The sequence below is a fragment of the Arvicola amphibius genome, chromosome 5, assembly GCF_903992535.2.
Source record: "Arvicola amphibius chromosome 5, mArvAmp1.2, whole genome shotgun sequence".
Lineage (NCBI taxonomy): Eukaryota > Metazoa > Chordata > Mammalia > Rodentia > Cricetidae > Arvicola > Arvicola amphibius.
Window position 1 is genome coordinate 142210575 of NC_052051.1, and position 27562 is coordinate 142238136.

General features: G+C 44.0%; 1 protein-coding gene across 9 annotated transcripts in view; it reads left to right on the forward strand.

Annotated features, from left to right (window-relative positions):
- Window positions 1-27562, forward strand: part of Ldlrad4 (low density lipoprotein receptor class A domain containing 4) — a 334133-nt gene that overhangs the window by 240147 nt on the left and 66424 nt on the right. Inside the window, exon 1 of one of the 9 annotated variants that reach the window (XM_038329210.1) lies at window positions 15972-15990. The exons of the other annotated variants lie outside the window; for them this stretch is intronic. The gene's annotated coding sequence lies outside the window, so the exon portion shown is untranslated. Of the gene's footprint in view, window positions 1-15971; window positions 15991-27562 lie in introns of those variants that run through there. 9 annotated transcript variants of the gene reach the window in all.

A 27562-nucleotide genomic window follows, 5' to 3' on the forward strand; every position in this document is an offset into this window, starting at 1 on the left:
TAGTGATAGAGCAGCTGAATAGGATCTCAGTTGTGTGGGTGTCAAGGGGAAGAGAAACTTAATCCATTGTCCAGAGAAGGGTTTACTTGTAGCTGGATGTGGGCTGGGATCTGATTTGGTTAGATGCATTATATGGTGGTGAAGTGTGTGTGTGTGTGTGTGTGTGTGTGTGTGTGTGTGTGTGTGTGTGTGTGTGTATAAGAAGAGAAGGGGATGGGAAAGAATGAGGAAATGAGTTGGGACTGAGAGAGAAAGCATACGGGCTGTGTCTGGGAAGAGCAGAGTGTAGAATGGGTGCTGAAATGAAGTGGCATTTCATTTGTATTTTAATAAATAAAGCTTGCCTGAGGATCAGAAAGTGCAATCTAACCAAGGGATGTAAAAATGAAGGCATGACCATTTAGTGATACTTGTACAAGAATGAAGATTTTAAAAATATAAATAGAGGACAGTGAAGTAAAGATGAAATAGATATAAATCCCACGGCAGCGAGGTGAAGATGAAATAGGTGTAAACCCTATCGTTGACCAGCATTGTTTCCCTGGAGGAAGGAACAGGGTTTGAGGACCACCTCCTCTGCCACTGTGAAGCTTCATGCAGTGTTCTGTGTTGGCGGTGGTCACGCTGTGTCCATAGCTTGAACCTGCACCACCAGGTCTGGGAATCCAGAGGTCCGGCAGAGATTAAACATCACTTTTTGAGTTGAGAATCCTGCTCAGTTACTGGTATGTCAGTTCTTCTTGGATTTTCCCTAGCCTTCAGCAGGGGCTGTTGCTTTGGGGAAATTGCCATGTGTCCTCGATGGTCACACTTCCCTCTACTCGAGCTTGTAAGTCTGAGGTAGTGATGTGACCATACCTGAATGATTGGTTTTGCCCAGGAATGTTTGTCTCACCGGGGCTCCGGATGCTTCTCTGGCATCTGCTTCCATGGTCTCCATCTCGTGTCCCATCAGGCCAGTTCTGTTGCTGGGGCCTGGGTAGTTCTCATACACCAGTCTTGGTGGAAGGATCTTAACGTGAGCCACATGATGTGTGTAGGCACTGGCTTTGAGGCTGCCCCTGCCTGGTTCTTGGAGAATCTTTAATCTGGGTTATCCTTATAGTAGCAAGGACAATTATTTATTATCCTGGCCATTGCTTTTCTTGACTGTATCATAGCAAGAGAGCCTCTAATCTTCCACCACAACAGGAATTTCCTCCATGTTTATTCTTTCTGGTGTCTTTGTGAAGTTCTGGGCACACGTGGAAGATGGTTTCTACTGTCTTGTGTGCATACCTTGGCCAGTCCTCTGTCCTTACAGTGAAAAGGATCTTGGGACACTGTATGCCAGTTCCCCTTCTGTTATAGATTGCTTCAGGAGGCAAAGATGAAGGCATTTGCAGCTGTCTTTTTGGCTTCTTATCATGTAATCTAATGGGAGATTGTCTGGGTAGGTCTCACTTAATCCAATGCATCTTCAAGGTCATAAGCAGCAGCCTGTAGATATTGTTGGCCACGCTGACCTTGAAGAAAGTTCTACTGTGTTGTGATAAGAGTGGAACACATATCAAGAAAACACTTAACAGCAAGGTGTCAGTGTCTAGCCAAGAGAATTTCTCAATTCTCAACTCCAGAGGAAAACACAACCAGACAAAAACCTGGATTTTACCCACATGGGGCTCTGATCATGAACCAAGCCAATCTATGTTGTAGCTCTAACTTAGGGACCTGGAGATGACAGTTAGGGGTGGCCTGAGTTCATGGTGACTTGTTATGGCTTAGCAAGAGAAAACAAGTTCTTCAGTCACTCCCTGGGAACAGACTCCTACAGGTTCCTCAGTCTGCATGGTGTTTTCCCTCTTGTTGGAGCGACTGTCTCCTCTATAGACCCCTTCCCTTTGCAGTGTGTCTGCTTTTCCATTTCATCAGGGTCCATGGGGTCCTCCCTGGTCATCACATCCTCTGCTTTGGCCCAGTGTGGGATTCTCACTGGACTGTCTCACCCAGGACAATAGCCCTGCGGCTATTCTTCATGCCATTCTCTGGAGCAAGACCCTGGAAGCCTGACTGTGTCGACCCCAGAGGGGTAGCTTCTCATAGGTGCTAATGCAGGGTGCCCCCAACTTCCTTCTTTTTCTCTAGGGCTAGGGGTGAGCCTCGGAGCACCCCAGAGCTTTCAAAGTCATCATTGACTTCAGTACTTAATATGGAGAACTGAAGGGTCTTCGGACCACTGATGCTTGCTTGTTTGATCTGAAGTTTTCCTTTGACGATACACACTTCCTTTGCTTTGGCATGTCCCATGTATTGCATTTGTATGTTTCATTTACATTCTGTTTTTTTCTCTAAATGAAAGGACTTTATTGTTATCATCTTTAAAAGGTAAAGTTAATTAAGTAAGGCATGGATGTATGTTCTTGTAATCTTAGCACTTGAGAGACGGGGGCAGGAGAATTGCCACTGATTTGAGATAGGTTTAGTGAGTACTAGACTTGTGAATGCCGAATTGAAAGACCCTTATGTCCTGCTCAGGAAAAGGCTAGTTTTAAGTAGAGCCAGATCTTTTCATCTGGGACTTTGAAGAAAGAAAATCAAAAATGGTAAGCCAAGTAATTTGTCTGTTTTCTGTGCAGAGTCTAAGGAAAGCCTTAATTCTCCCAGTCCTATTACGACTGGAAAGGTGAGCCTGTAGCCATCAGCTAATACCTCCGTCATGCTGTGTAACAAACCTCACTGAAGCCGGGCGGTGGTGGCGCACGCCTTTAATCCCAGCACTCGGGAGGCAGAGGCAGGCGGATCTCTGTGAGTTCGAGACCAGCCTGGTCTACAAGAGCTAGTTCCAGGACAGGCTCCAAAGCCACAGAGAAACCCTGTCTCGAAAAACCAAAAAAAAAAAAAAAAAAAAAAAAAAACCTCACTGAAGCTCAGTGACTTGAAACAATAGGCACTGATTCTTGCTGACTGTGACCCTCCCCACCGCTCTCAGACCTGCTCATGCTACGGAAAGCAACGGTAACTGGGCCATGTGACTTCTGCTGCAGCCCCCACCAAAGGAGCTGTGGCTCAAAGCAGGGCCACATTCCCCTCCAGATCGGAGCTAAACCCACAGTTTTAATCTCAGCTTCTTCAATTTTATGCGACTTTATCTGAAAAAGAATTAAAATGCCAATTAAGCTGGCGTGTGTCATGTCTATTTTACCCCACTTCTAAATTAAGAATGACCTAGTTAAAGCTGCTTATTCTCACAGGGCCTGTGTGTGAGAGAGCTTATATACAATCCCAGGATTGGTCAGGAGTGTGTGTCTTTTTGCATGGGTGTGAGTGTACACATACACACAGACACACACACACACACACACGTACACACACACACAAGCTCAGACACCTGTGCACTCTGGTCTGGATTCACTGAATCACATTCCTGTGGGAAACAGCATTGCATTAGGGAGTAAAAAGGCCTGGGAATTAGCAGGTCTGCATCTTGAGGCCTGACTCCTCTTCTTCCTGCTGCTTTTATCTTCAGCAAGTGATTTGATGTCAGAGAGCTTTAGTGTCCTCCACAGTAAAGTGGAGAAATGACTATCAAACACTTGCTGGAAGAAGGAAGGACATGATGCTGCCCTTGATGGACAAGTAGTGTTTGGGGACTCTCCCCGAGCCCTTTGAATCTATCTTTTATAACTTCCACTAAACCATTCAAGTTAGTCCCTGGCATTCTGACCCCCCAAGAACAACCTCTTTATCCTGATAATAACCCAGGTCCCTGATAATAACATCGGGACACTTGATGGGCTGTTCTGAAGTTCAAGCGATGTCACAGAAAGTGCAAAGTGTTTGCTGACAAGGATACCATCTCAGGTCTGCATTGTATCTGGAGGGGTCTTGGTATCTAGTGGGATGGTGTGCAAAAGCCCCACCTCAATTTGGCTGGAATAAAAATCAATAGGTACTCCGGGTACAGAGCAGAGATGAGAATTTCAGTTCACTGGGGCCTTGTCCCAGAGAGCATGATGCCCTGATGTCCCGGCTGTCAAAAACTAAAGGTGTGTTTTCCCCAACTATGTTGGGCACTGCTGTGTCTACCCTAATTGGAGTAACAAGGAAAGGAAGCCAAGCTTTCCCCTCCCTGAACTAAGGAATGTTTAGGGGGCTGGCATAGGCTTTCATGGTCCAAAATGCAGAAATTCTTAAGCAGAGGCAGATGCACACGAAGTGCTGTGTCAACAGGGAATGACCCAGAGACTGGAAGTTTCTGTTAATGAGACTGTTTTAGTGTACTTACTGTTGGGATAAAATATTCTCAGGTACCTTAGTGTACTTCCTGGGGCTGTGCCCCGTGTTCACAAACAAGTTCATTCTACACTCCCCACAACTATGACAAGTATCGGGGTTTCCTCCAGGTTCCCTAAATTCTACAGCCACCAGCACTGCCTTGCTACCTTGCCTAACCCAGAGTTCATCTGGGAACCTTTTCTGCCCCAGTGTCTCATTGCTGCTGTTACCTACTGAGGGGAGGCCATGGCCCTGAGGCCACCCAGAGCATGACAGCACTGATAACAGAACCACTTACTGGTGGTAACAGCAACACACCCGACACTGTCCAGGGTGTGCTTGGCTCCACTGCAGCGCAGCCTTCTCCTTCCCAGACCACTTCTGCAGGGTTAAAGGTGCTGGAAATAGCATGGACTCAATCACATTTGGGGGATTTTTATATTATTTTGGAGGAGGAGGGGTTGATTTCCTGTGATATCTGTGTGGCGCTATTATAAGCAAACATTTTGATAGGAAGTTTGTAAGAAGTAGTCTCTGCATGTTCACTTCCTCTCCACTCCCTGGAGCCACAGGACTCTGTAGGAGCCTCTGGGGCCTTTTTGTTAACAAGCCTGTGGCAGTTTCTTGGCCGCATGTGAATGGAAAGGTGTGCTTGTGCAGTACGCACGTGAGCATCTATCCAAGGTTTCAGTTCATCTGGCCCTTCACTAGTTTGTCCTTGGGATGTAGGGCTGCTGAAGGAACTGGCCACTTGCTGAGGGAGCCTGCTGCACATGGTTCTCAGTAATGCCCTGTTGTTTGGTAAGGACAAGAAAACCTTTCCTGAGATATAGGCAATAAAATATGGTCAATACCTCATTAACATTGTTATTTAAAAAATGAGATTCTGAGTTCCTTAAAGACATGGAAATGACTTAAACTTACTTTGTCAGTCTTTATCTCTCTGTCTATCATCTGTCTGTCTGTCCATCTGTCTGCCTGTCTATCATCTATCTGTCTGTCTGTGCATTTGTCTATCATCTGTCTATCAGCTATCTCCCTGTCTGTCTGTCTGTCTGTATGTCTGTCTATCTATCTATCTCTCTTTATCATCTATCTATCCATCAATTTCTTCATAGCTTCTGTTCAAATAAAGGAAAAGCAATCTCTTTCAATCTGTTTAAAAAAGTTTAGTAATTTTTTTTTAAAGGAGGCCATGTTCCTTTTACCTTTTCACAATTCCATGCCAAAACCTAGTTCCCAGTCTCCCACAAATGAACATTTCTCCACCCTACATTTCTGTCTGTCTGTCTTCTCTGCTTGGTTTAGAGGGCTTCCCCATCCTGCAGAATTAATAGTAACCCTTCGTCATCCATGGTTACTGTGGAGGAAGCAGCAGAGAAGGCTCAAAGAACAGGGAAAGGGACAGAGCACAGACAGAGAAAGGTGGAAACAAGCCATGCTGAAGGTCTAGACTGGCAGGTGAAGGAAGTAGGGCCCTTACCTTTGGTGCCTGAGTCCCAGGAGTGCACCTGTTGCCTGTGGTCTCCACAGAGACAAGCAGGCCAGGGTCAGCTGCCACCATCCCATTTCAGACTGCTTCTCCTTATTTGGGCCAGATGCCCTGGAGCTGCCTTCTGCTTTTATTTTGGTTGGGTCTCTAGCACCAGTTGCCACTCTCTCAACTGCTCCTCCTAGACGGGTGCCCTCTCTCTCGGCTTCCTAACGTCTATCTACTTGCCTTTCCGCTTGAGAGCCCCCTTCCACACCTGGTGTTTTACTCACTGGCTCATGTGCTGCTGCTCTTAACCACTTAGGCTTTCTCTAACAGCAGCTATTTCAGTCTGGGTGCCATCCCCTCCCGCTGTCTAGAAGCACACCAGTGAAGACAAGCTACTCATAGCCAACATCTGTAGAGTACTTTGTGTGTCCCAGGCACTCAGCTGGGTACCCTTTACAAATGTTATCCTCACAGAGTACCTTGTAAGACCTTTTCTTCAAATGAGTAATGTAGCTTATCCAAGGTCACACATAGGCAGCAACTTTGGGCCACATTGAAAATAACAGTTTGCTCAGACGTAGTGTTTGGTGTTGAGCTCAATTCTGCGGTAAAACTCCTGGTTTCCGTTGCTACCAGTTGTCAATCCGTGTCATTGACCTTCATCTTTCATATGCCCAAGTCCCAAGAGATTTTGTTGAAGATTCAGGCTTTGAATTTGAGATCTAGGGGAAACCCAAATGTCCATCAAATAGCCTGTCAGTTCATGTTTCCCTGCTGACACACATGTCTTTATGACTGCTGTGCTCCTGGGGCATTGACCCTTTCATTATAGCCAGCCACCATTTTTATCCCTACTGATACCTTTTCTGCATGAACTCTGCTGTATTTGACACTGAGTTGGTGACTCCCGTTCGTTCTCTTATGCTTACTACTTACACTTTGTGTCTTTTCCACACAGAATTTTAGCCAAATGGTCAAGCAACAACACATGGCAAGTGTATTCAATTTACTTTTAGGGTATGTATTTATACTTAAACTGGGCCAACTATAGACATTTGGCCAGCTTTTCTTCTTTACTTCTAGGTATTTTTTGTTTCTTTTTCTTTTTAATTTTTTACCTGCAAAAGCCTTTTGATTGGAATGGGATTTGTGTAGCTTCTAAGATGATCTGAAACTTTCACTTCCAGCCTTTCCTGGAGGCTTGATAAAAAGTTGTTTTGAACCATCACAGCGGGCATAGTGTTCTCTCAGCTGCTGACCTAATAATACATTCATCTTTATGGGGATATTGCTGAGATTTGGTAAAAGACTTGGAGTCTAAAGAAGGTAAAAAAAAGTACCTTCTAGAAATAGAGACAAGGACCTGCCTCGAACCTGAGGGAACTAAGGACCAGCAATGTGGTCAACTTTCTGCATGTCTGGTGCACCAATGGCCATACTGCATCAGGAAATGAGGCCTCATAAGTAGTATACTCCAGGCCAGGGAGTCATGACCCCTTTTGGGGTCAAGTGATCCCTTCCCAGGGGTTGCATAGCAGATATCCTGCATAGCAGATATTTACATTACAGCTCATAACAGTAGCAAAATTACAGTTATAAAGTAGCAACAAAAATAATTTTATGGTTAGGGTCACCCCAACTTGAGGAACTATATTAAAAGGGTAGCAGCATCTGGAAGGTTGAGAACTGCTGCTTGAGGTCCTGAGGGATGCACCATCTGTAGTAATTACTCTTCTCCTTGTGAGGACACAGTACCTGAGGAAGGCCACTTAGGGGAGGAAGGGTTTGTTTGGCTCCCAGTTTGAAGATGAGAAGTCATTGCTGCAGGGCCTTGAGGCCACTGGACATGTTGTATCCACAAGTAGGAAGCAGAGAGCAACAGATGCTAGAGCTCTTCCTATTTATCTGTTTTTGTCCTGTTGGTGGTTAGGATGTTGTCCCAGCTCCATTAACCTAATACAGATTTGTGGGCATGTCTGGGAATTTGTCTCCAAGCTGATTTCTACAGTTAGCCTATCAAGTTAACAGTCAATATAAGCAATCGAAGTATGCTTAATCTTGATCAGAGTGTCAACTCTTGATTTCCTTATCTGTGAAATGGGGATATTAATGCTTTTGTTTTATGAAGCAACGCTAAAGAACTGCAATAAAGAACAGAACGCTATGGTGTAAGTCCATAGATTTTCTTGAGTTTACAGGGTATCATTGAACATTTTAATTCCTGTAAATTCTTTCGTTGTTGAATGAAAAGCCTTCTCTGGGGAAGTTCAGCTCAGATTAGAATTTGAGTCTCTAGAGATGATCTCTCCTTATTGAAGTCTTGAAGGGACAATGGTAAACTTTCTACTTGTTCTTAGAGGAAAAATCAGGGCCAATGTTTTTGCACTTCTTTGTTTCTTCATGAGAAATTAAGTTTCCTTTGATGTAACTTTTGATTTTGGCTTGAATTTTCCTCTGGCCTGTACGAAGAAAAAAAAAAAAGTGGCTCCTGCCAAGAACTCCTCAAGTGGAGGGATGGCTCATGTGCACTTACTTGCTGGACTACTAATAGAGTTTTGGGAAATCATTTTATATCTTCCAAAAACCACTTTATTCTGAGGTATTTGAGGAGACTTGAGGTCCAAGAACTGATTGAGTAAACCTAATGACCCATGCTGTGGGTCAGCTGTGTCCATGTTTGAAGACTGCCTAAAAGAGGAACTTGCTAGGGTAATTTTCTTGTCATTAATTACATTCGATTTCAGTTTTAAAATGTGCACAAAAATTGATCCTGTTGAGGAAGGTCTAGAGCTTGGAGACGCGAGTATTTCTGTTTTTCTAGTGGAAAAGCCAGATGTAGGCTCTTCTTGGTTTTAATTCCTTTACTACAGAAAGCCCCTAGATACGTGTTGCAGATAAGTAGACTTCTAAGATAATCTGTACTATTCCCTAACCCCATGTCACTTGGCATTTATTACTGTTATTTAATGTCTGTGTTTTAATCTTTGTCCCGATGAAATTACAAACGAAGTGGGCAACATGATAGTTGCATCTCAGGTGAAGGAAAGAAGTCACCCCTGAAATTTGAGGGCTAATATAAAGATTGACATTTGCATATTTGCCTAATGGTAGTCTAGAGTTTGCATTTTCAATAGGTAAAGAATTCACTGCTTAGTAATAATTCTTATATATAAAAAAGAAATCTCTAGTACTTGAAAAATAGTTCTAACTAGAACAATAGATGACTGCCCAGACATGGGGCCAAGTGGCTGTTTCCTGGACTAGCATGGGCAACTGGAATCTGGAGATCACTGTCAGCTTCCAGACAGTTCTAGAAGCCCTGACTTCCTGAAGATTGGATGGTAGACAGCACCGACACGCTAAGGCTCCATCTGGCTCAAGAACAAAGACGCCACATATGTAGCTGAAATGTACACAGCAGCCTGCAGTGGAGGTTGGGTAAAATGCTGTTTTGTTTGTTTCTGTAGCAAATCTCTTGGATTTATCTGTGCCTGTCTTTTGTTAAAACTACAAGTTTTCAAAACTTAGTATGAAGTAAGAGCCAAAGAACTCAGATCTCTGTAGCTCTTTGTTTAGTTTCCAAGATAAAGTAGATTTGTGTTTGAAGTCAAATGGACATTAAGTACGCTTGCGATTTGCTACCTGTGGGGTGCTAGCGTTTGCAGATGTCTGCAGGTGTTAGAACAGGGCCAAGGGAAACAGGCGTCAGAGCCCATTGTTTCAGGAGGAAGTGCACACTCCAAATGCACCCTAGAGAAACCCCTCCAGATTTATTCTTTCCTAACATGTCCTGGTTGAGAATTGGAGATGTGTTTGTTCTTTGAAATTGTTAAATATATTTTTAGCCTTTTTGGAGAATTCTCTGGGACCTACGCACTGCTTATTTCTGAGTGCGCATCAATAGTTACTGGGTCTGTGGATAACAGTTAAGAAGGAAGACCCTTGGTGGCTCTATAGCACTTCCTCCTCCTATCTTTCATGTTTGCTGGCTAGCTTGCCTGTTCACACCTCCAAGTGGGGACTAAGCAGGCTTATGTCTGGTCCCTTTTCTGTCTGTGTTCTATTGTACATGAATGGATGTGGGTTTAAACTAACAGACATTCCACTCTGCATGATAGGATCCCTAAGGCTGCAACATGGTCCCACCAGAAAGCATGTATCGGGTGCCTGTCATACACGCCTGAAATGAGTCAGACTTCCGCAGGCATCCTTGCCAGATTATTGAGTTGGTGCTACTGTTTTAGAAATGTAGGGGAATATGTTAACATGCACATGCCATTCTCCTGAGAAATTTAGACCAACTCACAAACACTTGAGAGCTCAGTAGCACAGGTGTGGGTGACAAGCGCACCAATGAGCAATCAGCTTCTATGTCCTTTAATACCTGCCTGGGTCAAGCACAAGACCTATAGAAATGGTTTGTTATTGTAATACAGAGAACCTGGATTTAGATGAATGTTAGCAATGAGAGTTGGGCATGCATATTATAGAAAGCTATACATTATACATTTACTGAAAGCTTGGTATGCTAGTTAGTTTTATGTCAACTTGACATAGCTCGAGTCATCTGAGAGGAGGGAGCCTAAATTGAGAAAATGCTTCCATAAGATCAGGCTATAGGCAAGCTTATAGGGTATTATCCTAATTTGTGATTGATAGGGGAGGGTCCAGCCCATTGTGTGAGTGGTACCATCCCTAGGCTGGTAGTCCTGGGCTCTATAAGAAAGCAGTCTGAGCAAGCTCTCCATGGCCTCTGCATCAGCTCCTGCCTCCAGGTTCCAGCCCTGCTTGAATTCTTGTCCTGATTTCTTCAATGATGGACTACATGTAGAAGTGTAAGCCAAACAAACCCTTTCCTTGCCAACTTGTGTTTGGTCATGGGGTTTGAGCATAGCACTAGAAACCCTAACTAGGACACATGGCTATTCCTGAGGCACTATTTTGCCTTGGACCTTTTTTTCCTGGCGTGTTCCTTTTCCCAGCAAGGGTGGCGCAGTGGGCTGGAGACATTTTTAGTGTACCATGGAGTCCGGTTGTTGATTTTGTTAATAGGGTAAACAAAACTTCTTTGACACCATAAATAGCAAAAGCTGTGTTCCACCCCACCTCCTAAGCAAGGGAGATATTTGAAGCAGGAATCAAGCCTTGCTGTGAATACAGTTACAGACCTGAAAAGAAAACAAAGACGTTTTTAGGAGACAGAAAGTTGTGAAATCAGCCCGGCAGTAGGCATAGAGGTTGGTTTTTTATCTTGAGTGGCACTTGGAAAGAATTGATTGTCGATGGTGGCTGTGACGTTCATGTGCAGTTACAAAGCACCTCCAGAAACACGCATGCGCGCGCGCACACACACACACACAACGCAACACCACTTTCTCTTGAGTACACTGGAAGGGGGAGGACGGTCAGAGCTTAAGAGCACCAACTGACATTTAAGCTAATGTCTAAATAGGCCACTAAGCATCTGGGGGACAGAGAGTAGTGTATGGCAGTGATATTCTTTCTAGAAAGGGATTGGTTCGGCAGTTTCAGAGGCTGTCCGAGACCCAGGTCGTACCCCCTCAAGACACTCCAGAAAAAGGATGGTCTGTGTATCTTTGTGTGCTTCTGTTTTCTGAACCCCTGTTTGAGCAAGGATTTTGTAGTGGAAGGTATCAGGAAGCAAAGCTTTAGTCCAAATTTCTTAGAATATAGACTTTCTTAGCTCTCAGGTTTTAATGCCCAGACAGTTCAGGCTTATCCAGAGTTTCCTTTCCTCAGGGAAGATAGTAGCGACGATGTCACTCTCTTAATGGTCCCCACTGATTGCCTCTATGCATGAGTTCTAGGCACTATTCAGAGTGTGTGAGGAAGGTGGGCATAGGTATGGAAAGGTCTCTTGTTCTAAGCTATGTGTCAGTTTAGATGCCAGAGAATGAGGATTTTACTTCATATACAAAGAAGAAAAGGAACTCTTTGGAGCCATTGTTCCTCAGTGTCAGCTTCTACAAGGACATATCACTTTGGCAGAACTGAAAGGTGAATCTGAGTTAAGATTATATACTGCATTCATTTGTGTCTCAGGAACTATCCAGGGATCCTTTATAGCCTAGTGAGTGAATTCTTCTATACAGTCCTGTCTGATTTCTGTTGAAATTTAATGACTTTCTGTGTTTTTTGTTTGTTTGTTTGTTTTTAGTGATGTGATTCTTACCAGAAGCCACACTGGTCCCTCTTTCCCATGACTTCAGAGTAATACAGTTTGTGAACCACTAAATGAGTTGTAAGGGGTGGAGGAGGGTGGGAAGAATGGTGGAGCAGGCAAGAGACAGTATGATATCATGTCTCCCGGGTGCCTGCGGTGCTTAGGTCATAGTGCCAGCAAGATATGGAGAGTACTTAGGCCTCCTCTTGACAGGTAGGGAAAGCCATTCTAGTAAGACTGGGCGTATGCAGGCCCAGTCAGGGAGAGGAAGCTGGTTTCGCTGGACAATCATAGTAGCAGTTATTCTAAACCCAGCGCTGTGCCTACTGCCAAGGTACCATACTGAGCTGGGATGGAAGTTGGTAGCAGTTGGGAGGGGGATGGCATTCTGGAATTATTTAATGGCAGTGTTATCTCAGAGCAGCAGAGATGAAATCACTAAGTACCATTGTTTATTTGGTGTTTCTTTTTTCTTAGTACCACAAGCCACACAGCTGTTTGATGTAACTGAGCGGCACTGGTTGGTGGGTTTACTTGGCATCACGGCACCAGTTTTGGCCAGTTTCCCTAGTCTGCACTGCCGATGAGGCAAATACTTAGTTTGATGAGACTAGGCCCAGTGTGGGGAGCATGGGGTTTCCTCCATGCACAGCTGCTGACTTAGCAAAGGGTGACAGAGTTGCCCCTCTCACTCAGTGATGGGCTTGTTGAAGGGCCTGTGGGAGATCACTAAGTTAGTTTTTCTGTGGGGCCAAGAGTAGCAGCATGCAGAGTCAGTTAAGCTGGGGATGCAGGTGTTGGTCAGATTCCCCTTGGGGAAGGCCTCTGAAGAATAAAGCTTTGAAATTTTGGCTGGTAAGTTATTTTCGTGGCCCATTGTAGTTTTGTTGTTCTTTTGGTTTTGTTTGTTTTATTGTCTTGACATTTTTTGATGTTAGATTCTGGCAGATGTTGGGATTTGTAGTCTCATGCCTTAAAACACTGCTTTTTTTTTTTTTTAAAGCTGAGCCAGTTTCTATTACTAGCTTTCTTTCTGTTAAGCCATTCTCTGAGGTGAAAGGGACGATGTATGGCGCTCGATCCTGTACTTGCCTAGCATCCTTTCAGACCACTTGCTTCTTTATTATACCTAGAAGTTAGGATTGGAACTCCTCAACAATGTCTTCAGTTTATCGGGAAGCCCACTAGTGTGTACTAGTGTGGGTCTACCTTATTTAGTACCTCATAAATGTTGGCACAGTGCAAGAAATACTACCATGGGGCTCTCTCCACTACCACATGAATCTTAAAGCAAATGTTTGCACTCCCAGCTCCCCCCAAGCAAACCTCCACCTCCCTTGGCTGATGCCCGTGTGAGCAATACAGTGATGTCATCTTTTGTGGAGGTGGGGTGGAAGCTGATTGGGATGATAGTCTGGGGTTTCGGAAAAGCTAGGAAGATGAGAAATATTTGCACTGAGACACAGAGGGAGGCATGGTGACAGCATCTAATTGACTGTACTCCCTGCTGACAGTTTTTAACACCCTGTTGATTTTATTAAACATTCTTAATAAGAAGTTGGAGTTTTGTTTAGGCGAAAACCATAATGAAAACATCTCGTTTCTCAAGAACAGCCAAAGTATGCGCAGTTGGCTAATTAGCATACGGTGGCAGAGCAGGGCCACAGGCTGGAGCTCAGTATTAGAAGATGCTGCGAGGCATCTGAACAGGGCGCTCAGTACTTCCAGTGAAGGAGCTGCATGGGAGGTACCAAAAAGCCCACTTTATCTTACTTATTAAGCATTTAAATTTAATTCATAATTCTGTTTTAAATACCCGAAGAAAGGGATCTAAACCCGGGCTGTTGAGCTGTAACAGGTAAACATTAAAGAGGCTCTGATGGTGGCCACTGAAGGGTGACAGAGACCAGAGAAGAAACTTAGACAATCAAGAAAGAATAGTGCCCTGCACTTAAGTTACTTTTGCCAACAGCAACTCGCATTGGCTCAAAGGGTCTTATGAAGTCTGTGGACTTTACGAGCTTCTGACTTTCCCTTCTCTTGCTATAGAAACCAGTAACAGAATATCAAGAGGATGGCTTTGCCCTTGAATTTAACTAGGTTCAAATTCAGGCACTGCCACATCAAAGCTGGAGAAATTGTACAGTATCTTGACTTCTCTGGTTCAGGTTCATTCTATAAAATCAAGATGAAAACCCTGCCTCATTGATCATTTTGAACCTCTACCTCAGATTGTGTATTTTTAATTCAGAAAATTTTTTTTAAAAAAACCTTTATCAATGGTTTTGAGGTGAGGCACAAAACATTATATCAGGAAGAACAATGAATAACTTCACAATGAGTTTATGAAATATATAATCCTGCAGAAAGACACTTCAGATCCAATTAGGAAGTGGTTTCATTCATAGTATCTGTTAGTTTCTGTAATGAAGAGAAAGCTGAGCTTGATCAATGACTCATGGCAATGGATATTTGGAAATAAAGATGAATGGACTAAAGGGTAAACTGTGTGACTCAACAGACCACACTATAGCTTCCAAGACAAGATTCTTCTTCCTCCCTCTCTTTTTTTAAATTTTTTTTTTAAAATTTATTTATTTATTATGTATACAATATTCTGTCTGTGTGTATGCCTGCAGGCCAGAAGAGGGCACCAGACCTCATTACAGATGGTTGTGAGCCATCATGTGGTTGCTGGGAATTGAACTCAGAACCTTTGGAAGAGCAGGCGGTGCTCTTAACCTCTGAGCCATCTCTCCAGCCCTCTCCCTCTCTTTTATTCGTTTTAGTTCTTTATTTTGTTTGATTTTTGTCTTTTCTTTTAAATTTGGTTTTGCTTTGCAGGGAAGTTTGCAAGGGCAGAGGGTAGATTTGAAGGAACGGGAAGATAAGTGGGATTAGAGTACATGATGTGAAATCCACACAGAATCAATAAAAGTTAAAGAAGAAGAACAAGAAAAGAACAAGAAGAACAAGAAGGAAAAACAAGAATAAAAAGAAAGAACAAGAAGGAAGAAAGAAAAAGAACAGGAAGAAGAATAAGAACAACAAAAACAAGAACAATAAGAAAAATAACAAGAAAAACAACAAAAACAAGAACAAGAAGAGGAAGAAGAAAGAAAGATGAACAACAAGAAGAAAGAAGAGAGGAACAAGAAGAGGAAGACGAAGAGGGGAGAACAACAAGAAGAAGGAAGAAAAAAAGAATAACAAGAAGAAGGAGGAGGAGGAACAAGAACAAGAAGAACAAGAACAACAAGAAGGAGGAAGAACAAGAAGGAGAAGGAGAAGAAGAGAAGAACTAGAAGAATAACAAGAACAATAACAACAGAAAGGAGGAGGAGAAGGAGAAAAAGGAGGAGGAGAAGGAGAAGAAGGAGAAGGAGGAGAAGGAGAAGAAGAAGGAGAAGAAGAAGAAGAAGAAGAAGAAGAGGAAGAGGAATAAGAAGAAGAGGAAGAGGAAGAGAAGGAGGAGAAAGAGAAGGAGGAGGAGGAAGAAGAAGAGGAGGAAGAGGAGGAGTACCAAGTCCTTTGCTACCTCCAATCCAAAGGCCAACCCCTGGGTTGGGATGGATAAGAACCAGTAGTCACATTAGTTGCCACTGAAGGGAGGCTTGATGGAAGAGCAGTGTGGCCAGTGGTCTTGGTTCAGGGTGACAACATATACATCACAGCAGACTGGAAGATGGCAGAGAATGGGACATGCCAAAATGGAAACCAACCCAGGCTGTATCTCTATTATCTGGGTCATTCTATGCTGCCAGCATTCTCTTTTATCCCACAGGTTGCAGCATGGGACCAGCTGGGGCTGGCAGCTGGAAGTGTGTGTCCCATCCAGCTGTGAGTCAGATGGACCGTTTAGGATTGCCTCATAAAGGACCATGGATTAAGTAACTGCTGACGTATTTCCTACTCCAAAGGTCTGCTTTTTGTTTACACTGTGCAGAGTTCATTTTACATGCTCCTGGACATGTGGGTGAAGAAGGGTGAATGCTGGAAGGTGGTTCCATCCCTAGCTGTCATGGAGCACGCATGACAGAACTGGGGGTTGGAAGGTGGTCTGGTTTTACAAGTAGGTGTAATTGTGTAGAATTTCAGAAAACTAATAATGTTGGATGAGTAAACAGGAGGAGGCATCAAAACTGGATGGGACATGGGGGACAAGCATGGGGACAGATAGGAGTTTTCTGTTAAAGGAGAAAAATGAGGAAGTGGGAAACACCTATTTTCGATGATGATACTCTTCAGACAAGCTAAGAAGCCCCTGATTATGAGGCATCTGGACTTGTGAAGTTGGTGGAGTCAAGGAATGAGTAGATTGCCAAAGCGATAGGCAGCTCCACAGTGCCCGCTGGCCAGCAGAGGTGACTCTAAGCTCCTTTTCTATAATACTTCCTGCAGCTACCGGTAGAATAGAGACCCAGAGATGTTGGAGGACATGGCACTTTTTCCTTTCTTGAACCTGCTTATATCTTGTTCCTTCTAGTCTTGGATGGATTGGGAAGGACTGCACATTATCTTTTGACCTGTTAGAAGTTTTTTTTTTTTTTTTAAAGTAAATTTCTGTAGCTCCTGAGGAACCTTGATTATGCAGCTTATCCCCACTTCCCTCTATCTTCTCTGCAGGTCTTTGTAGCTTGGTTTCTGTCTTTGGAGGCCAGGTGCTCATAGCTCTCCCACCTCCTTGTTACGACTGATGGCTGCCCGGGTGGCACCTGGAGGTCCTTTGAGTTCTCTCCTCCTCTTAACCCGTTGCACCTTGTCTTAGGTAGGGTTTCTATTGCTTTAAAGAGACACCATGGCCACGGCAGCTCTTACAAGGGAAAACATTTAATTGAGGTGACAGCTTCCATTTTTAGAGGTTCAGTGCATTATCATCATGGTGGGGATCATGGCGGTGTGCAGGCAGACATGGTGCTGACTACATCTTGATCAGAAGGCAACAGGAAGGTAGAGTGAGACATTGGGTGGTAGCCTGAGCATGGGAATCCTCAAAGCCTGCCCCCGCAGTGACACTCTTCCTCCAGCAAGACCACACCCACTCCAAAAAAGCCACACCTCCTAATAGTGCCTCTCCCTATGAGCTTATGGGGGCTAGTTACATTCAAACTACCACACACCTCAATTTCAAGTGATGATGTTCTTTTAGAAAGGACAAAGAAGGAGACAGAACCTAAAATTGGTTGCTTTTACTCCATGTGCCTCTTCAGTGAGAAGTGTCTGTGTGTGATGGCTTACTAAGCTCACGTAGGGATCTTTGGGGTTTGACTTGCTCAACTTTATTTCCCCTTTGCTGAGACAAACTCAGAGCTGCTATGCAAGAAGAAAAAGATAGCTAAGTAACTATTTTATTTTGTTTATTTGCTCTGTGATATCGGTTACTTAAGACTTCTCTCACCCTCTGTCTAGATTTTTAGGAAGAATCTAAAAAGTGTTTAACAGATTAGTCTTGTGATATTATGAATGTGTAGTAAATTCGATATTTTAGTTGCGACAAAATGCGGGCAGACCTGGAACGGTGTTAAAATTGTTTATGAGCGAGAAATAGATGGGGGAAAAATAAAAAAAGACAGCGTGTGATTTGTTCAGTATCACTTAGCAACATCAATATTTTTGTCTGCAAATAACAGTCTCCTGTTGAGTGCACGATGGAAATATTTGTGTGCACTTCCATGTTGGTGACCTTGTGTACATACCATCGGGAGCAGAAGGAAGGACCATTTTGGTGGTTGCTGGGTTGACAGTACTTACTTTGGGTGTCTAGACACTGGTTATACTGACACAAAACGTCTGAAGATGTGAGACGAGACTTTTAAATATGGCATAAAATATATCCGCAGGCTTTTCACGTAGAATCCAATGAAGTTACAAAGCTAGCAGAGCTCTGAATTAAAAGAATTTGTCTCTTCTAAAATAATCATTTGCATGACTCGAACATTAGCTTTTCCTCATCAGAAGCTGAAACATTATGTTCTCTGAGCTGTGCCAAAAACAGGGGAGGATGCCCATTAATAGTGGTGGGACTTAATTAATCTTTATACTTTGATACCTTTATTATCTAGATCCTGTTGATAATAGTGTCTGCCTGCCATTCATAGGAAAACGAAGGCTTTGGCCCTCCACCAGCATGCTGTGGTTTGTGATTAATGCAAGTATTCTGATGTGGTGTTTACACATGAGGCAACGAGGGTTGGTCTTTTAAACATCTTCGACCTTAAGGCAATGGTTTTCAACCTAGGGGTCAAATGACCCGTTCACAGGTATCAAGGCACTGTGATGAAAACTAAGCATAGGCAATGCTAAAGTTTAGGTCAGGCTTAAGAAGATGATCAAGGAGCTGGAGAGATGGCTCAGCGGTTAAGAGCACTGACTCTTCTTCCAGAGGTCCTGAGTTCAATTCCCAGCAACCACATGGTGGCTCACAACCATCTGTAATGAGATCTGGTGCCCTCTTCAGGGGTGCAGGTACACATGCAGGCAGAGTATTGTATTCATAATAATAAATAAATAAATCTAAAAAAAAAGATGATCAAGCACTAAAGTTTGTCTATACTGTGAAAGATATTCTTAATCTAACACTGATCTCAAAAACTAGCACCTAAGGTATTTTTCTCACTGGGTATGATTGTACACACCCATTATTCTAGAACTGGAGAGACAAAGTCTAGAGGATTTTGAGTTTCAGGCCGGCCCATGCTATGTAGAGATCAAAAACTACAAAGAAGTGAGCTTAAAATGTGAGCTACGTAGCAACTGCCATGTGGTAATTGCTGTGCACGTCCAGCTGCCATTCCTCTGTCCTCGTCACTCCACCTGGACTTGACTGACTGAAGTTCCCAGGTGCCAGCGACCAATATACCAAAGTCTTGTTGGTCAGTCTTACCGTTTTCACTTTGAATTGGAAGACAACAGAAAACAGAAACAAATATAATCTCTTTTCAAGTATCAGGATATGTCCCATGTTGGAATGAATTATTTCTCAGACTTAGGTTAACACTTTAAAAGGTGCTGGAGTCTGTCCCTCTGGGACATTGTCTATTGGCTATGCTGTCAGTTCCTAAACAACCAATGCCAGTTTATCTTCATGTCACCTAACTTGTGTGTTTACCCAAGCTAGTTGAAAGTCTAAGGCTTGTGGACCGGGGTGAAGGTGGCAGGATCGTGATACAGTAACGGGGCATTGTTCACTCATCCTTCCCAGTAGGTGTCACTGTGCTAGAGGAAACCTTAGATGATGGGTTTTGCCCAGAACCAAGAGATATCCCCCATCCCCAACCCCCACCTTCTCATTTGGCTTCTCTGACAAATAGGAGCGAGCTGTTAGAGAAATGTGGAAGGAAACACCTCTGAAGGCTAGTGTGAGACCTAACACCCCAGCCACGGGTTACCCCAGCTGACTCATTAGGGCATTGCCATGGCAACAAAAACAGAAAGCAATATCTCTATAGAGAAAGCTAATCAACTGACCTGGGACTCACTGGCATGACAGCAAACATTTACCTCTAGTAGGATAGGTACATAGAGACTTTAGTGAACAATGCTTTCAGGCCAGTGGAAAGACTCCCATAGGCTTCAGGTCTTTCTGGGCAATATTCCACACCAGCACTGTTGGCTTAAAATGCAAAAAAAAAAAAATTTACATTAAACATATAAGAGCTAAGAAAAAGTGTGATACATGACTGAGAACTTACACCATTAATGCTCTCTCTTCTTATATTAACAAGTATAATCAAGAATACACATAGCATAATCTCGATTTCTCCCCCAGAGGCACAAGAGAGTTGTCAGTAAACCAGGGTGTCACAGGAGTGTGAAGCTTATCAACGATCCAGTTAATACTTCTCAGACATTTCCCGTGGGGCAGGAACTGAAGTATGTTTCTGTCGCGAGAGGTGTATGACTGTTACCATGGACGCGTTCAGGGACACTCACTATCAATAAACTGACTAGCCATGCAGGCTACCTAACATTTAGATAAGAATGAATCATACAAACAGCCTGGTAGACACGATCACCACTGATTATAAAGAAGTCATTGACAATTTAAGGGAAGAGGAGACCTGCTCTTTCATTTTTGCCTCCAGAAATAATAATTGAACAATGAATAACAAAGGGGTACTTCATTAGGTGACTGGAGCAACAGCTATATGGCCACTTGGTCACAGGGGTCCCTGAAAGGTTGCTAAGTGTTTGGGAAATGATATAATAGCATTCTGACTAATCTTTAAAAAGCATAACAGTATTTCTCTATTTTTTTAGAATTGAAATATAGCTATTTCATATATGTACACATACTTGTATATCTAAGTATAATTGTATGTATTTGTATATTTGTGTATATGAACACAGATGTATACATACATGTATGTACACACATATACACACACACACATATACTGTTTCCTATTTTCTCAGAGTCAAACCACTTGAATGCTGCAAATGGCCTTTTAGTGACCCTGAAAGTGTCAACTCCTGTCCTCTGACCTATTACATATTACAGCTGTTGACTTAAAATACGTGATGCCTCGAGGCTGGAGAGCTGGCTCAGCGGGTAAGAGCACTGACTGCCTTTCCAGAGGATCTGGGTTCTGTTTCCAGCCCCCACATGACTGCTAACAAATGTCTGTAACTCCACAATCTGACAACCTCACGCAAACATATATGCAGGAAAAACACTAGGGCATATAATATAAAAAATAAATTATTTAAAAAAACTATGTGATGGCTCTTCCAGCTCCAAGATTGTGTAATTTGTGAAGACTCTGTGCATGACCTGGGCATTGTCTTACTGCCTTCTAACATGGATGTACATCTGTGGGTGTGTGGGTACATCCTACTTGCGATGTTGTAATCTGAAACCTAGTTAGAAGGACCAAGTCCTTTGTTCTGATCATTTCGCAGTAACATGATTTGTTGGGTGCGTACTGGTTTTGTTGTCGTTTTTTTTTTTTGTTGTTGTTTATCATTTTTGCTTTTTATGGTCAGTGTAAAATTAAAGAAAACATTCAACCCTTAGTTTGTTCTCTGCTTTCATTCTGTGTTGTTCAAAAGAAGCCAGGCAGTTTGTTGCAGTGAGTTAGAGCCCTCAGTAGGTAAAATGACTGGAAAGTGTCCCTCTGCTCTGGGGAGTATTTGCATGAGTCAGACGGTTCCCAAATACTCTAGGTGAGATTACTAAAAGGAAACCTATAACAACCCACTCACTGTGAGTCAGGCTGGCTGCGACTTGACTTGCTTCTATGGCTTCTGAGCAGGTATTGGGCATGACATATAGCTTGGTGGAAATTCCCAGACCTTAGAATTGATAAATTCTCACCCTTTAACTATAAACGCTGCCTGGTGCCGTTCCTCTGACCATAAGATGGAAGCCTCCGTGCTGACGGGAAGAAATGAGACTGACATCTCTTGCAGCTGGCACCTGTGGACTGGCACTTGAGATGACTCTGAGAGACTGAAAGGGCTTTACAGCCGCAGAGTGACAAGGATTTAAATTTCTTTCACCTTAAACTCTTTAAAAAGCATTTAAGCTTTGAATTTTTAAATGTTTAAAGTTTAGAACTTGTGAAAATGGTCTTTCACCAAGAGTCCAGACATCAGGGTTCACCTTGACCCGCTGAAATAGAGTGTGTGAGCCTGACTGTTTGCGTTGAAGATGATAATAGTGGCAAGAGCTCCAGTTCCTGTGTCATCATCGAGCGTTCGAGAAGCTCTAGCACTTGTTAGTGCGGTCACTAAGCGTTTAGGGTCGGCAGTGCAGTTCTGTGGCAGAAGCTGCCCGTAGAAGAGTATGCACATGAGTTAGGAGCTAGTTGATGGCTGGAACGATGGCTATCTCAGAGGAAAGCCCTTCATGTGCTTGAATAAAGGGGAACAATGAGCATAGTCCTGAGTTTTCTACATCCAACCTGTGTGAACCCCGCAGCCATGCAAGAGCTGCGACTCTCCGTCTCCTCACTTGTGGAAAAAAAAAAAAAAAAAAAAAAAACGGATTGTGTCACGTGACCTTGATGACAGGAGATGCCATAGCATGAATTTTAATTTGTCTTAATAAATCAAACCCTGAATCAGATATTAGGGGGTGAAAGCTGAAGGATCAGAGAAGCAGTGCAGCCAGACACTAGAGAGACCTTTAACCTCGGCCAATGCTCAGACCGAAGGGGCAGTCCTGTCCCCAGGACTGTCTCCTCGGACTGCAAGGGCAAAACTCAGACCGCACTGTTTCCACCAAACCGCAGACTGCACTTGAGCTCCCGTCTCCTTCCACCCAACCACGTCACTCCTGTCTCCACCTCCGTGGTGCTGGGATTAAAAGTGTGCGATCCCAGCACCTGGGATCACCTTTGTGTGATATCGATCCGTTTCTCTTTTTAGACAGATTCAGTCTCACGTAGCCCAGGGTGGCCTTGAACTCACAGAGATCCCTCTGTCTCTCTCCCGAGTCCTGGGATTAGAGGTGTGTGCCCATGCCTCCCTGGCCTCTAGTGGCTTCGCTCTGCGCTCTCATCTTCAGGCAAGCTTTATTTGTTGGATCACAAATAAATGTCACCACAAGATGGTCTCAGTTTCTTCTTACTATCACTGGGAATGTCCCGAGTCAGTGCTTCCCAGCCTTCCCAACACTGCGACCCTTCACTACAGCTCCTCATGCTGTGGTGACCCCTAACCGTAAAAGTATTTCATTGCACTTCGTAACTGTCATTTTGCTGCTGTTAGGAATCGTGATGTGGATATCTGATATGCAGGATGTCTGATATGTGACCCACCCCACCCCCGCCCCGGGGTTGTGACGCATGGGTTGACAGCGCTGTCCTGGGAAGATCTTAAGGGTTCTGTCCTAGTTATTCTTCAGTCCTTTTTGCTAGAAAGATTTTTTAAGAAAATATATATTTAAAAATTTATGTGTGTGCCTGCCTGTGTGTATGCACGTGTGCATACAAGGGCTGTCAGAAACCAGAAGAGGGCATGGAACCCACCGGAACTGGAGTTACGAGTGGTGAGCTGGCCAGGGACGGGAAGCACACTCGGGTCCTCTAGAAGAGCACTAAGCACACTGCTGAGCCTTCTCTTCAGCCTTGCTTTGAGAGATTTTAAGATTTTTTTTTTTAAACGGAAACACACGAAACCGTTTTGATGGCAGTAGGTAGATAGTTTCATTTGTCCTTTTTCACAGCGGGGTTCCCTCGATTGTCTTATTGTCCTCCACCATAATACTTTTGCCATAATTTCGGCATAATTCCTTATGCCAAAGGAATTGGAACGTTTGGAAATTCTCAGTGGGAAATAGATGCGCATTTTACAAGTCCTTATGATCTTCCACTCAATTGAAATTTGAGCTCACTTTTTATACGGGGGGTAAGTGAGATAATTAAGAGATTACTGGAAAGAGACGTGTATGAGAAAATGAATGGTTTCTTCTGTGTGATTAAATGCCGCAGCTGACACCCTTGATGAGAAGCCATTTGCTGGAAGGGTACTTCATCACCGTGAGTGGTATCTTGATTGTAGTTTGTGAGCGTGTCCCAACAAAGGAGGATGCGATCATCCCCATTCACAGACAAGTACGCCGAATCTTAGCTTGTGTTTGATGCAGGATTTATACTGATGGCTCCTGACGTTTGGGATACCTAAGCATTTGCTTTCGTGATTCACCGGGTGTGGAACCGTCAGTGTGAATCTGAACCCAATTTTGGAGAAGTTGAACCTAAAAGTTTCCTGATGGTCGACTCTTCCAATAATTACAGCTATTGTTTTATTTGTATTAGGGAACGTATTTTTAAAATAGGTGTTGAACAATATCAAAAACAGTGTAAAATAGACTGCAATATCCAATAAGGATCACAGAGGTTCCTGATTTTACACGGCCACCCAACACTGCAGACCCCTCCTATCTCGGGATGGCAGAGTTAATGTAAGTCCTTTCACTGATGTACTGATGTCTCTCCACTTCCTTCCTGTGGGGACTGACCCTTGGCAACCAGGTTTATACTCTGTCTACTGGACTTCTCGAGATTCCATATATAAATGAGATTTAAAACACAGTGTTCATTAAGGCACCTAGTAGGGAGCTGGTGAATTTTTGAGACGGAGTCTTGAGATGGTGCCTGCCCTGCTCCTTCCCAGGAATCCCCGGGCTTCCCAGACAGTGCTTCACATGAGATCTGGAGTAGGGAGCTGACATACAAACTTGGAAACACTCAGCTGCCAAGTGCCTCTGCTGAGGACTTAAAATAGATCAGACTGAGAAAGGAGGGTAGAACTCGAAGCAACTGTGCCCTCTCTATCCTCAGCCTGCTGGGGGAGGGAGGGAATCTAACACCTCGCTTGCTCCCTTGCGCTCCCTCTCCATCTCCCATGTCTGACTGCTGGGGGCACACCTGATGGTTGAGCACATTTGCACCTGAAGGTTACGCTTTCTTGTCTCTCTCTACTTTTTAATAAAACATAGATATTTATCTGTAGAAATGGCAGGCATTTCTGTTTGGAGGGAGTAACGATGTGTTTTGGGGACTGGAGTGGTTACATGTGATAAACGTTTAAAACAAAATCCACAGACCCTTGGAAAGGCAGGGAGCTAGATCCGGCTGAGTGTTAGAGGTGCCTCCCAGGTATCTCAGAAGAAACTCTTTCAAATTGTGGCTGCAGGTGCCAGTAAAGGGGGCTGGATTGTAGGCAGCTGAGAGAGAATACCGCATGTCCTGATTCTTTCTTCCGATCTTTGCACAAAAGGGCAAGACTGTGATGTGAGCAACTTCGGAATGAAAGGAAGATATTCCTCAGTCGGGGGAGGTAGCTCAGTAGCCAAAAAAAAAAAAAAAAAAAAAAAATGAACTTTTTTTTTTCCTGTGTATTTTCCATGGGGTTTCTTTCAAGTCTATGGAAGAAATGTAGGGCACTCTAGTTCCTTACAGAATACCTCCCAAGCCTGACATTCGACATCTCCAGGGCGATACTAACATAGTTGCTGAGGCTGAAAAGCAAAATGACCCCTGGCTCTCCATCAGTGAAGACATAAAGGGAATGAAGACCTAAAGGAAGGCCTCAGGGGAGACACCAAAGCCAGAGGGCTCATGCATGTTTCCAGGGATGTTCAAACAATAGATGGCCATTGGAGACATAGGTACCTGCAGGCTGAGTGCTGGATTACCCTGGCAGCCGCTCCTTGACTGGCTCTTGCTTGTCTCTGTTTTTGAGAATGTGTGAGCAGTTTTACAAATAGCTAAATAAACATGTAGAAGAACAGAAAGGCAGGGGGAGGGGGCAGTTAGAGAGGTATCTCAGCAGTTAAGAGCACTGGTTGTTCTTCCAGAGGACCCAGGTTCAATTCCCAGCACCCACATGGTGGCTCACAGTCATCCAGAGTCATATCTGATGCCCTCATCTACCACAAAGACATAAATGAAGATAGAGCGCTCATGTCCCTCAAATAAATAATAAATAAGCAAATAAATAAATGCCCTTGTGTGAACTGGTCAGCCAAGGCAGATAAAGAAGGGTGAAGCCCCAGGCAGCCTTTCCCAAGCTCCTGGCCCCCCTCCCTGCTCCCCAGCATCACCCCTTCCTCCCCATTTGGTGGGCAGTGTTTTTCCTTCATTTTAGTGGCAACCATACAACCAAACCCCTTGTAAACTTTTTTTCTGAATTTTAGGGGTCATTAGGGTTGCGTATATTTTATTCCTTGGGCTTTATTCTTACTTCATGTGCCTCTTGCATATATTCCCCCTCCAAAGAAAACCAGACAGAAACAGAAGACATGTGAGCTGAGTGTGGCGGCTTACTCCTGTAACTCTAGCCTTCAGAATCTCCATAAGTTCAAGGCCAGCCTGAGAGCCACAGAGTGAGTGAGACCCTTTCTCAATAAAAACATCTCCCAATCCCACCCTAACACTCCCAAAAGAGAAACATAGGTGGCAGGAAATTGTGAAAGTTGCTCATATATGTCAATGATACTTACATTATGATTTGGGAACATAGCATGTTTTCCCCAGTATGTCATAGCCTGAAGACCAAAGTGATTATATCTCATGATTTATACTCAGAGCAACAGTGTAAAGTGAAGCCATACCATAAAAGAAACAGGTTAGGATTCCCCATGTGTGACATAAACTGTGCCCAGGTAGTTCTCTCTAAGGCGTTTTCTAAAACGATAATGCATTCCTCCGATGTCTGTAATAGAGAGGTAGGCAGGGGACAAATTAGAATGGGACTGAAGCCACAACTGAAGAAAGTATCTTCCAGAGACAGCTCCTGGGACAGGCCTTTGTACTGTGAGGGGCCAAGTGGCCGAAAGGAACAGAGGCGTCCCCAAGCGAAGCTGGTCGGAGCCTGGCGGTACTGGTCTTAGCCTGGGCAGACATCCAGGGTGCCGGGCAAAGGGGACTGCAGATTCTCAGCCAAGGGCTGCCACTCACCAGGGTGATGGGAAATAACAGCCTCTTAGTCGCAGGGTTGTGACATTGGCATGAGCAGCACCACACAGCTGGACCATGCTGGCGCCCAGTTGGGCCTGTGGAACAGAGCCAGCCCAGCTGTACTGAAATGCTCATTCTTTATTCTGGTCCTCAAATCCTGCATCTCAACATGCAGAAAAACAAAAGGAATGAGATTCTGGTTTGCGCAGTGAGCAGACCCCTTCCCAGCTGAGAGAAGGAACGATTGCCTGTTTGTAGCGGAGTTCTGTGCCTGCGGGTTATTTGCATTAGGAAGGAACTTGTTTTGTTAGAGTTTTGTTGCCTTTGGGACGGATCTCCTTCGGACTTGCAGAGTCGTGTGTTCAGAATGGAGCTCCAATGGGTTGTGAGTGTGTGTCCGCCGAAAACATCCTATCAGAGCAGATCGGCACCGAGCAACATGGTGATGTTCCCTGCAGCCTTAAAGCCAAGCATCAAAAGCTACCCTCTGATGCGGTTCATTGGATGGATCTTTTAGCACATCTGGGTTATGTTCCCCTCCACCTCCCTAATTTTATTGTGGAGATACAGAAGTCTACTTTTATAGCACCTGCCCCCACGAGTATGGTACCTGACTAGGAGGGACAGGTGTCTAAGACAGCGACAGTCACATCCATTTGGCGAGAAGCCTGAGATCTGCACTCAGAATCCAAGAGATGGCCGAGGGATAGCTCTGGGCATTGTTCCATACCTTCCTTCCCTGTCCTATATATTAGAGCAAAACCCAACCCTTATCTTCCCCCCCAGAATGCTGGGCTTGACGCTTTCCTATTTCGGTAGAGTAAGTTATGTGTCTTCCGTTCTTATCACATTAAATGACTGCAGACATCTCTTGGCACGATGAGGACCACTAACCCCATGGTTTTAGGACTTTGTGCTGCTCTTGACATGAGTCTCCTGTAAAAGAGAGAGAGCCAGAAGCCGAGCTGGAGTCTGATCCACGCTCCACAGCCTAGGGATACCTTGCACAGTCATTTGACTGGCCTTCCTCTTGTTGTTGTTTTGTTGGTCCATCTTGGTTGGGAATGATCATTTCCAGATCTCTAGTCTTGATGTAATGAGAACTTTGGAGGAACAGGAAGCCATCATACCAGCATACACGCTGTTAAGACAAAGGTAGATTAGAAGGCAGAGGGCGCGTCTTGTATGTTCTGAATCTGAAGGTACCTAGCTGGCCTGAAATCCCTGGTCAGTTGT